The sequence below is a fragment of the Lepidochelys kempii genome, chromosome 7 (assembly GCF_965140285.1).
Source record: "Lepidochelys kempii isolate rLepKem1 chromosome 7, rLepKem1.hap1, whole genome shotgun sequence".
In the NCBI taxonomy this organism is placed as follows: domain Eukaryota; kingdom Metazoa; phylum Chordata; order Testudines; family Cheloniidae; genus Lepidochelys; species Lepidochelys kempii.
This window is the reverse complement of record NC_136386.1, coordinates 98,140,541-98,152,348: the sequence shown is the minus strand read 5'-3', so window position 1 is coordinate 98,152,348 and position 11,808 is coordinate 98,140,541.

Here is an 11,808-nt window from a genome sequence, read left to right as displayed (position 1 = left end):
TTCTCCTAGACTAGTGAAAGCCTTGAGAATGAATTTTCTTGGACTATTTCCATCCTTCCATTTTTAGCCCCATCTGAAACTAGGAAATAAAAATGCACATAAAAGTTATGGAAAGACAACAGTTCAGGATTTGTTACAGTGGCAAAGACATATGAAATCTTCCCATACTTTCATTTTAGATTTGTGTTTTAATAAAAATTTGATCTGGATGTATCAAAATTATAGTCTTTGAGTGGAGTGTTTCATTGTTTGGAATTATTTCTTCAGTTTAAGGCCCTATTGTTATTTCACTAGTTCAGCTGAAAGAAACTCTTGAGCTAGTACATTTTTTGTGGGGCTATGCTTTCCCCCCTAGCTGATACATTTTAGGAAAGTGAAAAATTGTGGGAGTAAAAGAATGTGCAGTAAATATAAAAACTGCCCTGGGTTTCAGAGTGTACAGGGGATGAAACGGGGCCAGAATAAAGCCCTAAATTTGTTTTCTTCTTCAGAAAAATGACTTTTAAGTCTTCAGAAACCATACACACCAAGTACTTGAAAAAACAAAATGCTCTTTCCCAGGTATGTAATTACCTCAGCTCACAGCCTTCTAGACAACCTTTCTCAAACACATTGGCTAGAATGCCAAACTTCATTAGGTTTCAGAGTAACAGCCGTGTTAGTCTGTATTCGCAAAAAGAAAAGGAGGACTTGTGGCACCTTAGAGACTAACCAATTTATTAGAGCATAAGCTTTCGTGAGCTACAGCTCACTTCTTCAGATGCATATCGTGGAAACTGCCGATTGAAACTTCATTAGAGCACTGAAAAAGATCAGAGTTTTGAAACCTCCACCTGCCACATAGTTAAGTGCAGAGACTATAAGATGTTGCTGCAACCCTACCTTTTTCATTTCCATATGGGTTTTCTGTACCATACACTCATACTCCATTGATTCACAATAAGCAAATCTCAAAAGAATGGCTCGTGAAATTGCTAGTAATTCCTAGCTTTGGTAGTGCTTCTGTTCCCGTATTTCAATGTATTGCATAAGTGCCCGAATCAAAAAATTCTGAAGTTTTTGCATGTTTTTTTAACTTCACAATAGATTTTGGGCCTGTAGGTTTGGGGCAATGACAGAGGCCTGTACTTACTCGTAATGGACTATTTTACCTGTCCTTATGCTCAGATACCATAGTGATGAGTTACAGTATAACACCCTAAGATAGATACAACTGGTAGTGACAGAGTGAGTTCCTTTCAATGAAGTCAGTGTTTGGAATAATTGTTGAGAATTTTTGTTGCTCTTGTAAAGTGTCTGGAGCGATGGATAGCATGTCAGTCTGAGGACACATTCTTTTAATTGCATTAATAGCTTCTAAAAAACCCAGACATTGTCAAAACATATGCAATAGTTTTGTCTTATTTACAGAGGTGATGGTCATCCATCTTTAAGATGTCTCAAATTGGGTACCCAGTAATTAAGGCACTCAATAATACAAGTCATTTTTAAAATCTAGGCTGCTTCTTTTATCAAACAAATATTGACTGTTTGCAGGAAAAAACAGATCAAGTCCGAAAATGTTAATTTATTTTATTTTTTTTAGTAGCAAAATTATGTTCTAAGTTACTTTAGCACTAATGTGCATGAGAAATGACAGAGAAAGAACCAAACCATTACATCTTCCTACCCATGGCCCTGATTCAGAAAGGTACTTAAGCACTATTGAAGTCAGCGGGTTACCCATGTGTTTAAAGTTAGGCATGTGCTGAATGAGGGCCGTTGACTGCTCCTACATGAAGCTGCAGGGTCACATTATACTATTGCAATTGAGGAATTCTGCTAGTCAGGTGAAATAGTTCCTGCCCCTCTCTTGTGGCAATATAAAAACATTACATTAAGTAACCCACCCACTTCCTGGTTTTGCTAAATTCCAATCCCAGAGGAGAGAAGAGTATTCAGTGCAGGTAAGAATGGCTCACAGTAACACAATACAGCTAAGGAACGAAATGGAGTGAAATTCTTCTGACTCTATTGAAGTAAATGGCAGTTTTGCCATAGGCTTCAATAGAGCCATGACATTAAACAAATTGTGGTGAGCAGTGGCTAAACATTCTGTAACTCCAGTTACTCCCGAGTATACGTTCAGGCTGACATTTTCAATGCCATCTTGGGGTTCTGGCCTGGATGCCCAATTTCTATTAAAATGAATGGAAAATGGGCACCCAAATCCCCTAGGCAGCTGTGGAAATCTAATCCTAAAATTTTTCCCCTCCTGCAACAGCTATCCCTGATATTGGAGGGGAGGGATTTGGGGAGAGGGATAGCTCAGTGGTTTGAGCATTGGCCTGCTAAACCCAGGGTTATGAGTTCAATCCTGGAGGGGGCCATTTAGGGATTGGAACAAAAATTGGGGATTGGTCCTGCTTTGAGCAAGGGATTAGACTAGATGACCTCCTGAGGTCCCTTCCAACCCTAATATTCTATGATTCCATGATTGGGTAACACACAAGGGAGGTTTCTGAACTCACAGCCACTCTGTGCTTGCAACAACCAGTAGTGGCTTGTCTAGACTGAGCATTAGTGTGAGGCAAGTTGAGGTGTAAATTTATAGTCTACACCTGTGAAACTGATAAATGAAATTGTTCATAAGTAAAGTTTTATGAATGAAACAACATTCATTCATAAAACCAGTCACCCCCAAGAACTACCTAATTGACAAATTAAGATGCTTGTCAAGAGCCATAGCTGTTCAACCAGCTGCCCTTGTAAATTTCTCTTTCAATCCAATTGCTGCTTAAATCACTGAAACTTGCACTATTTCAACATTGTAACCTCTTCTCACTGTTTGCCATTCATTATACTTACCATATTGTAACTCAAACACCATTTTAAAATGCTCACTCCATTTTGTAAAAGCCTGCTACAACCTTCATTTTGCAAAACCCGGATGTAATCTTATTAGTTTAGTTTAGACGTGTGAATGAGGTACGTATGGATGATGGAATCAACCTCCAGCCCCAGCCCGTCCTGATGAAATAAAGTGTAAACACCCAATGGCTGAAGATGCAGCCAACAGCCCTGACAAAGCAAGAAGAGTCCACCCTAAAAAGAAAAGACCAAAGGTACAATTGAAAGAACATCAAAGCCAGGTCCCAGGCTGAAAGTCATGTCTGTAATTGACGGGTGATCAATCATACCAAACCCAGAGGCAGCGTGACTCAGCAAGACCTATAGACTCTGGATTCAAACAAAAGCCTACAAAAAGGATGGGTGAGATGGAAGATTTTGGAGGGTAACATTCTGCTGCCAACATGGAAGGGCATCAGTGCATGCCCAACAGAGACCCAGCTCTTCCTTGTGCCCACCTTTCCTGGCCAGTTAGCCGCCATAAGCTACAAACCAAAGCCGCAAACCCAAGCCACAAACTCAAGCTACATTCAGGACTGGTAACTATCTAGCAGCTGCAGAACATTTGTGTGTGTGAGTGTGTGTATAAGTATTAGGTATTAGCTAGGGGTTATAGATCAAATTGTTATCATAATAAACATGGGATCTTTGCCTTGTCCCCTAAAACGATCCTGTGTAGTTTTGTCTGCATAACACGCCATGCAGTACAATAACTGGCTGTGTGGATCCTGCTGCTGTGCTCTGAAATTCCCCAACTGCACACTGACCTAATCCAATAAACACCCCAGATTGCTGTATACTAATTCTCTACCTAGACAAAACAACACACAAAGCATCAGCTAAACCCTCCACTCTTCACTCTATTAAAAAGGGAGCAAGGGCCTCTCTGTTTCAAACTGTATAAAAGCTATATAATATTTGCTATGGCCTGAAAAAGCAACCTGTGCCAAAAGATAATTCACCGTGCTATAGTCAGATGCGAGCGATAGCTCAGGCTTTCGAGGAATAGCTGCTTTTTTCAATCTGGTCCTGGAATACTGCTGGGGTATCCATTCTGTGGGAGAACACAGGAGGCTGGGTATTGCAAGTAAAGGAGTAAAAAGGACAAAGAAGAGCCTGGCTGCCCAGTTCTGTCCACAGGAAACTTAGACGATTGAGTCAGTCAAAGTGCTAAAATACCACGGTGATGGGGTGCCCTTATAAAAACCTAAATGGAAGGAAGGAACTAACAAACCATGAAAGCATGCACCACTTCCCAGACCAGGCAATCTGGAGGGAGTGTAGCAGAAAACGCCACACGAAGAGGTCTTCCCTTCCAATAAGTATGCTACTAACCTAGTGTTTAATATGGATAAAATGTGTTAATTGCATTGAAGCATAGATTTTTAAATCCAGAAGGGGACCATTCTGATCTAGTCTGTCTTTCTGCAAAACAGAGGCCATAGAACCTCACTCAGTAATTTCAGCATCAAGCTTATATGAAATTATATTCTATTCAGGTCAACCTTCAATTTTATTTTATATTATATTTCAATATTATATTGGTGCACCTGTGCCAAGGCTAGATTTTTAAATGTATTTACCTGTTTTCCAACAAAATTTATAAAGTTATGGCACTGGACACCTGTGATGAAATATGGAAAACACAAAGATAAATACTGCTAGTGTAAATCTATTGCAACTCCCCTGAAATCAATGGCTTTCTCATGAATTCAGGGCAGAGGTTTTGGGCGCGGTCTGGGGCAAAATTTGAAATGGCACCCCCCACAATTACCACTGAAAGGAGGCCTACAGGGAGGGGTTGGAGAATGAGTCAGCCCCATACACATCCAGTCCCGTGACGGATGGCTCCCGTCCTATGGGACTGGAATAGGTTCCCCATTCTGGGCATTGTGACTTGGTTCACAGGATTGCAGTGCCACTCAGGTTTGGCCCGGCCACCTCTCCATTAGGACCTGGTTTCAGCTCCACTAGTTTGTGGCCCCTCTCAAACAGGGGCAAGCTGCCCCTTTTGCGCCCCACGCCCCCAATCCTCCTCCCCCACACACAGGAGGCCCTGTTTGAATTTGCACCAGTATGATGAACATCAGAATTGGGTTCTATGTGTAAAGATTGCTAAATGGGGTGATGTGTCCCCTACGTTACTACCTTATTTCTATTTAAATAGCGCTTTTCATCACAGAAGCTCAGAAATCTTCACAATCACCATACAAACAAGTAGATGTGCAATAACCAAAGCAGAACCATCATTGTCGTGGACCATGGCTGCTATTATGTACCAGCACAAAACGCTAAATGTTATGCCAAGATTTTACATGGCATTCTAAAGAGTAAATGAGCCATAAAACCCATTCAGAAGGAAAACATTAGGAGATCACCAGAATGAATTTCAAAAGGGCATCCTATGCCAGAATCAACCCCAGATTCAATAAGACAAGCATAACAGCTAACCACTAACACTAATTGCTACACATCCAGGGCATAACTTTCTTTTCTTGGGCCTCAATCCTCAAGGTAGGGTGTTCAGATGGTACAGTTAACTTGAAATGCTGCATTTCAATCTTCCCTTTGTCTACTGATGTATGCTTGACCTGAGCTATGAACAATCTGGTGCTAATTACAGGGCAAATGGAAAAAAAAAAAACAGCTACATATTATTGATGCAAATGTCATTTCCCTGGTGTCTAAGACTTTGTAGGAGAGTTGCTCTGCTAAATATTCTGTTCTGGTGCTCAATGTTTTGAATGCCTTGTTCCCCAGATTCTTGTTTAAAAAAAAAAAAACAAACCCACTCCAAACAGTGATGTCCTTGCATCTTAATATACTTTTGCCATAACTCAGGCTTCATAACATGATGAAGCATAACATAATCATAATTCATAACATGTCTAGCTGGCAGCCGGTATCAAGCGGAGTGCCTCAAGGGTTGGTCCTGGGGCCAGTTTTGTTCAATATCTTCATGAATGATCTGGAGCAGTGGTTCTTAACCTTAACTGCAGCCTGCACCCCTTTGGTTCTCAAAATATGTTCTCACACCCCTTATCAAAAATTGTTGAAGTAGGTCAGGTCTTTAAACTTAGATATCTATTTTTGTTTGTTTAATCAAACCTATGTATTTATTGACATACTTTTTTAACGATTACTGTAATATACAAAGTAGTTGTACTTACGTGACTGTGCTTAATTTGTGTTTTCAATGATTTACCTTCTAAAAAAAATCTGGCATGTCTCACACTCCCAGAAAGGGCATCTCACATTCCCAGGGGGTGCGTGCACCCCAGGTTAAGAACCATTGATCTGGAGGATGGCGTGGATTGCACCCTCAGCAAGTTTGCAGATGACACTAGCCTAAAGAAATCTGATGAGATTCAACAAGGACATGTGCAGAGTCCTGCACTTAGGAAGGAAGAATCCCATGCACTGCTACAGACCAGGGATTGAGTGCTAGGCAGCAGTTCTGCAGAAAAGGACTTAGGAGTTACAGTAGACGAGAAGCTGGATATGAGTCAACAGTGTGCCCTTGTTGCGAAGAAGGCCAATGGCATTTTGGGCTGTACAAGTAGGAGCACTGCCAGCAGATCGAGGGACGTGATCATTCCCCTCTATTTGGCATTCGTGAGGCCTCATCTGGAGTACTGTGTCCAGTTTTGGGCTCCCACACTACAAGAAGGGTGTGGAAAAATTGGAAAGAGTCCAGCAGAGGGCAACAAAAATTATTAGGGGACTGGAGCACATGACTTATGAGGACAGAGAAGAGAAGAATGAGGGGGGATTTGATAGCTGCTTTCAACTACCTGAAAGGGGGTTCCAAAGAGGATGGATCTAGACTGTTCTCAGTGATAGCTGACGACAGAACAAGGAGTAATGGTCTCAAGTTGCAGTGGGGGAGGTTTAGGTTGGATATTAGGAAAAACTTTTTCACTAGGAGGGTGGTGAAACACTGGAATGCGTTACCTAGGGAGGTGGTGGAATCTCCTTCCTTAGATATTTTTAAGGTCAGGCTTGACAAAGCCTTGGCTGGGATGATTTAGTTGGGGATTGGTCCTGCTTTGAGCAGGGGGTTGGACTAGATGACCTCCTGAGGTCCCTTCCAGCCCTGATATTCTATGATTCTAATCTATAGTACTAGAGTAAAGCCCTGTTTGTCTAAACTATTGTGCCAGTATCAAAAAAAGCAATTGGAGTTTTGGTTAATTGTAAAAGTTAGGCCATGATTCAGCAAGCACTTAACTTCAAGCATGTCCTTCAGTCACATTAAAGTGGATAAGAGTCAAGACCCAGTACACAATGAGATTACTAGTCATAGAAAAGTATCTGAGGTACTCTGAAAAGTTGTAAGGCTCTCCAAGCATGTAAGATCCATGCAACTACTTACGTGTAGAGAGAGGGGCATGACGTTACATTTGTCACAGGAGGAAAAGCAGCAAATACATTTTGGGGGGTTTAGCTTCTGAACAAACATGATTTGATTTATGCACATCTATCATACCTCACCATTTACAGTACAGTGGATGAAACTTTGTGGCTAGCAAATGAACAAGAATATCATGATGAGGGATTTGAACAAAGCTGAGTGCTTGTATGATAAAAGGCTGAGGGTAAGAGAATCCCACTGAGAAATTAGGTCATTTTTGCCATCCGAGAGCACTAATAAATATTCTGTCACAATGAGCACATCTTATATGAGGGAGTGCAGACTAATGAAGGATGACAGGTTGTCTGGGTTCTAAAAGCCTTTGGATAGAAGCGCTCACTTGTGAAAATGTAGGTGCCCCTAAAATCAACCTCCAAGTACCTCTGTTTTGCTAGCAGTCCTGCCGACCTGACACTCTATATATTACTCTTCTTGAAGATGAATGAATTGCCATGAATTCATGAAGATGAATGAATTATCAATGAATTGCCAACAAATCAGTTTTTCTAGCACAGAAATATTTTCAAAAGCACAGAAGTAATCATCATGATACAGTATGTCATTACATCTCCGATGCATACTGCTAACCTGCCCTACACGCTGACAGACATAGAGGCATAGGCTGAAGAATGTAGCTGTGCAAGAAGCTAGCCTGTAGAGTTTATCAGGAATGGGCCCAATTGTAAAAATGTTGTCCCTGAGTCTAAAGCAACAAAATGTGGAAACTCAGTTCCTAAAATATAATTGGCACTGAAGATGCACAAATCTTATCAGCTAACACTCTTGTTGGGGATTTCTCCCACACATGTCTTCAAACTGTTACACTCTGCAGTCTTGGCACATTTTCTAGAAAGCCTCATCCCATGACCTTCTCTCCTACTCACAGGAGGCAGGTCCCTGTGTGGGTGAAAGAGCAAAGACTACAGTAACTGTTGTGTCCCTAACCTTGAAAGCAAAAGGGTGAAAGCACTTCACAGGCCCTCAACAAACTTGGAAAACATATACAAAAACTTGATGCAAAACTTGGATTGCAGGGCTTGCCTGCTTCCCTACCTGAACTCTCATTACAGCACTTGAGAGCATCCTGCTTAGATTTGCTGACCATACCCTAGGATAATCACAAAGTCAGGTTTTTCCCCACAAAGGCCTGTGATTGTGGAATGTCCTCGTGGTGCAGCAAAGCCAATTAGTCAAATCCTAGCAGGAGAAACTGAAAGTTTTCCCTTTTCCCCGTCAGTGTGTGTTTGGTGATGTTAGTTTGTTTCCATTAGTTGATGGGTCATTAGGATTTTCTATGCGGGATCAGGTAATTTATTTGGTTACTGGGCCTTGTTGCCCTTTCCAAAATGTCTGTCCTCTTGTATCATTTGTGTGACCCTCAGAGATCTTTCAATTGATGAGCAGCTTTTAGAAACATTCATGCCAAATTGTGCCTTACTCCTGCAAGGGAGGTGGGAGGGAAGGAAGGACGCTGGTTGTCAGTGGAAGCTGCAGGGATCTTCCTCTCCATTGCATTCCTCTCTGTGACAGGCCTATTGTTAATTACATTTTCAGTCCCTGCTCCCTCCAGTTTCCCCCTGAGCATCCATCACCACAAAGAGGGAGGAGATATGTCCTGACCCCCATCTACACCAGCAGAGCAGACCAGACATGGTAGATGGTGCAGTCTAATATATGTTCAGGACAATCAAACATATATTAATATGCAATTGTTAAAAGTCCTTTCTCAGGACAAGGAAGTGGGATTCACTAAACATTAGGGGCCAGATTCTCAGGTGGTTATAAGTCAGTATAGCTTACTTCAATAAAGCAACATTGATTTATAACAGCTGAGGATGTGGCCCTACATCCCTTACCATTGATCATTTCTCAGAGAGCTTTTCATATTTGCATTTTACTTGTCACATGCCTGAGAAGGCCATTTGAGGGGAGAAATGGGGTAATCAACATCCTTAAGAGTCACTGGTGGAAGTAACCACATACGGTAGCATATAGTCTTTGTCCACTTCCTGACATGCAAATCAACAGGATCTGTAAATATTTCTGCAGGCCTCATTGTGTAATGGAATATAAACAACAAATCTTAGAACACTTGGTCATTTGTAAATGTGTTTGGTGCCTCAAGCAAATGAGGCTACAGACGGAAAGAAAAAGACAGAGAGTGTAGGGGACTAAGGCAACTATCGGTTTGTCCCTAATTTCTTTTGACACATTTTCTGCATGCTCCTGATCAGAGAAATCTAGAGTGTGCTTTAAAATATGAGCTTCTGTGAACATTCTCTGTACACAGAGACATAGTGACTACTCTGAGTGAAAGGTTTATATGTGGGTGTTTGGACGCTCGGTGTGTAAAATTACCAGTGCAGGTGCTGTCTTCTGAAGTAGGCAACTCAGAAGTCAGGAGCCTGCTCTCTAAAGGCCACTGAAATCAGTGGGACTTTGGCATTACCTGCAAAGGCAGCAGAAAAGTGAGGGGAGGAGGAGGAGGCTGGAATAGGAACAAGTGCCAGATGACTCTCCTCTCATCTGAAGTGCTGGCAGCATCGGGGGTGTGAAAATTAAAGTGAGCACATCAACAACAATAGTGTAGGCCAATATATCCGCACCATAGAGCACGTTAGGAGAATATGCTATGATAGCCTCGAAATATAGGCTCATGTATAGGTCATTATAGAGCACATTATGCTAAATCTTGGTCTTTTTCGGCAAATGTCAAGGGCATAATTAATTTAATATCATAGAGTCATAGAAACTAGAGATAGAAAATAAGTAGTGGGTAAATTCATCCATTCCCCCAAGTCACTGCCAGTTTTTTGTCGACAATTGTTTTCGAATACTGGTCTACTCAGTTTGGCTTTTTACACAGTACCCATCACTATGTTTTATAGTAGCACTGGAAACAGGATATAGCTTCTGTCCTAAACCTGTGTCCTGCATGCCCAGGAGACAGTGGACTTCATCCCTAACAGCTATAGTTCTAAAGTGTGTCACTTTAAAAAAAAATGCAAACCTGTTCAAGTTGTGATGCATGAGGACGTATCCTGCTGCCCAGTCAGGAGGTGGCATTATTAGGCTCTCATCCGAAAGGTTAGCTACAGAGAGGACTTAATATGTGATGATTCGGGCAGCAGGGGAGACAGGCAAGAATTAGAAAGAGACTCTCCCCTAACCTGTAATTGGACAGCTGCAATGAATGGTCAGGAAAGAAATCTGATCTTTACAAAGGCTCCCAGCCCCACGACATCACTAAATGCCAACCAACAGGAAAGCTGCGCGCAAGCCCAGCTGATGATTTGTTTAGAAAGATTCACAGACACCTAGCTAGCAAAGAGGTCAGATGCCTCAGAGGCTGTTACTGGGCAGAAAAAAGTGTAGGTTACTGCATATAGCAGCGGCAGAGTTGTAAGGATAAGGCACTAGCCAGATCCCCAACTTGTATAAGTTGGTGTCGCTCTGACTATTCTGCTTCAGAGCATCTGGGGATCTGGCCCACCATTTTTTTGTTACAATTAAAGTGAAATTCACCCCTGTGGGCCATATAAGCCCTATGTTAAGGGCATAAGTGGGGCATAGATGAGGGACTGGAGTGGTACAAAGGGCCTTATGAGGGGACCTCTGAGAATAAAATTCTAAGTTTACAATCTACATTACAATCTACATACCACACAGACTATGCTGACAGCTTGTGCCACACACTCTCAAAGAAACTGCAGAACCACCTGGTCAACATCCTCTACAGCAAACAGGGAAAAATTAAGAATGAGCTCTCAAACCTGGATACTCTCATAAAAAACCAACCTTCCACACAAACTTCCTCATGGCTGGACTTTACAAGAAGTAGAAAGGCCATTTACAACACACACTTTGCTTCTCTACAAAAGAAAACGGACTCTAAACTAGTACATGCCACAAGAGGCCACAACAGTGGTTCCCTTAACCACCCAGCAATATTGTTAATCTATCCAACTATACTCTTAGGACAGATCCTTCTGCTGGGCTATCTCAGGGCCTCTCCTTCTGCCCCTCCACCCCCATGAACATGATACAGTTCTGTGGTGACCTAGAATCCTATTTTCGACGTCTCCGACTCAAGGAATATTTCCAACACGTCTCTGAACAACATACTAACCCACAGAGACCTTCCTACCAAGACTACAAAAAGAAGGTTTCTGGGTGGACTCCTCCCGAAGGTTGAAACAACAGACTGGACTTCTACATAGTGCTTCCGCAGATGTGCACGGGCTGAAGTTGTGGAAAAGCAGCATCACTTGCCCCATAACCTCAGCCTCGGAAGAAGACAATGCCATCCATAGCCTCAGACACAACTCTGACATCATAATCAAAAAGGCTGACAAAGGAGGTGCTGTCGTCATCATGAATAGGTCGAAATATGAACAGGAGGCTGCTAGGCAGCTCTCCAGCACCGCTTTCTACAAGCCATTACCCTTTGATCCCACTGAGGGTTACCAAAAGAAACTACAGCATTTGCTCAAGAAACTTTCTGA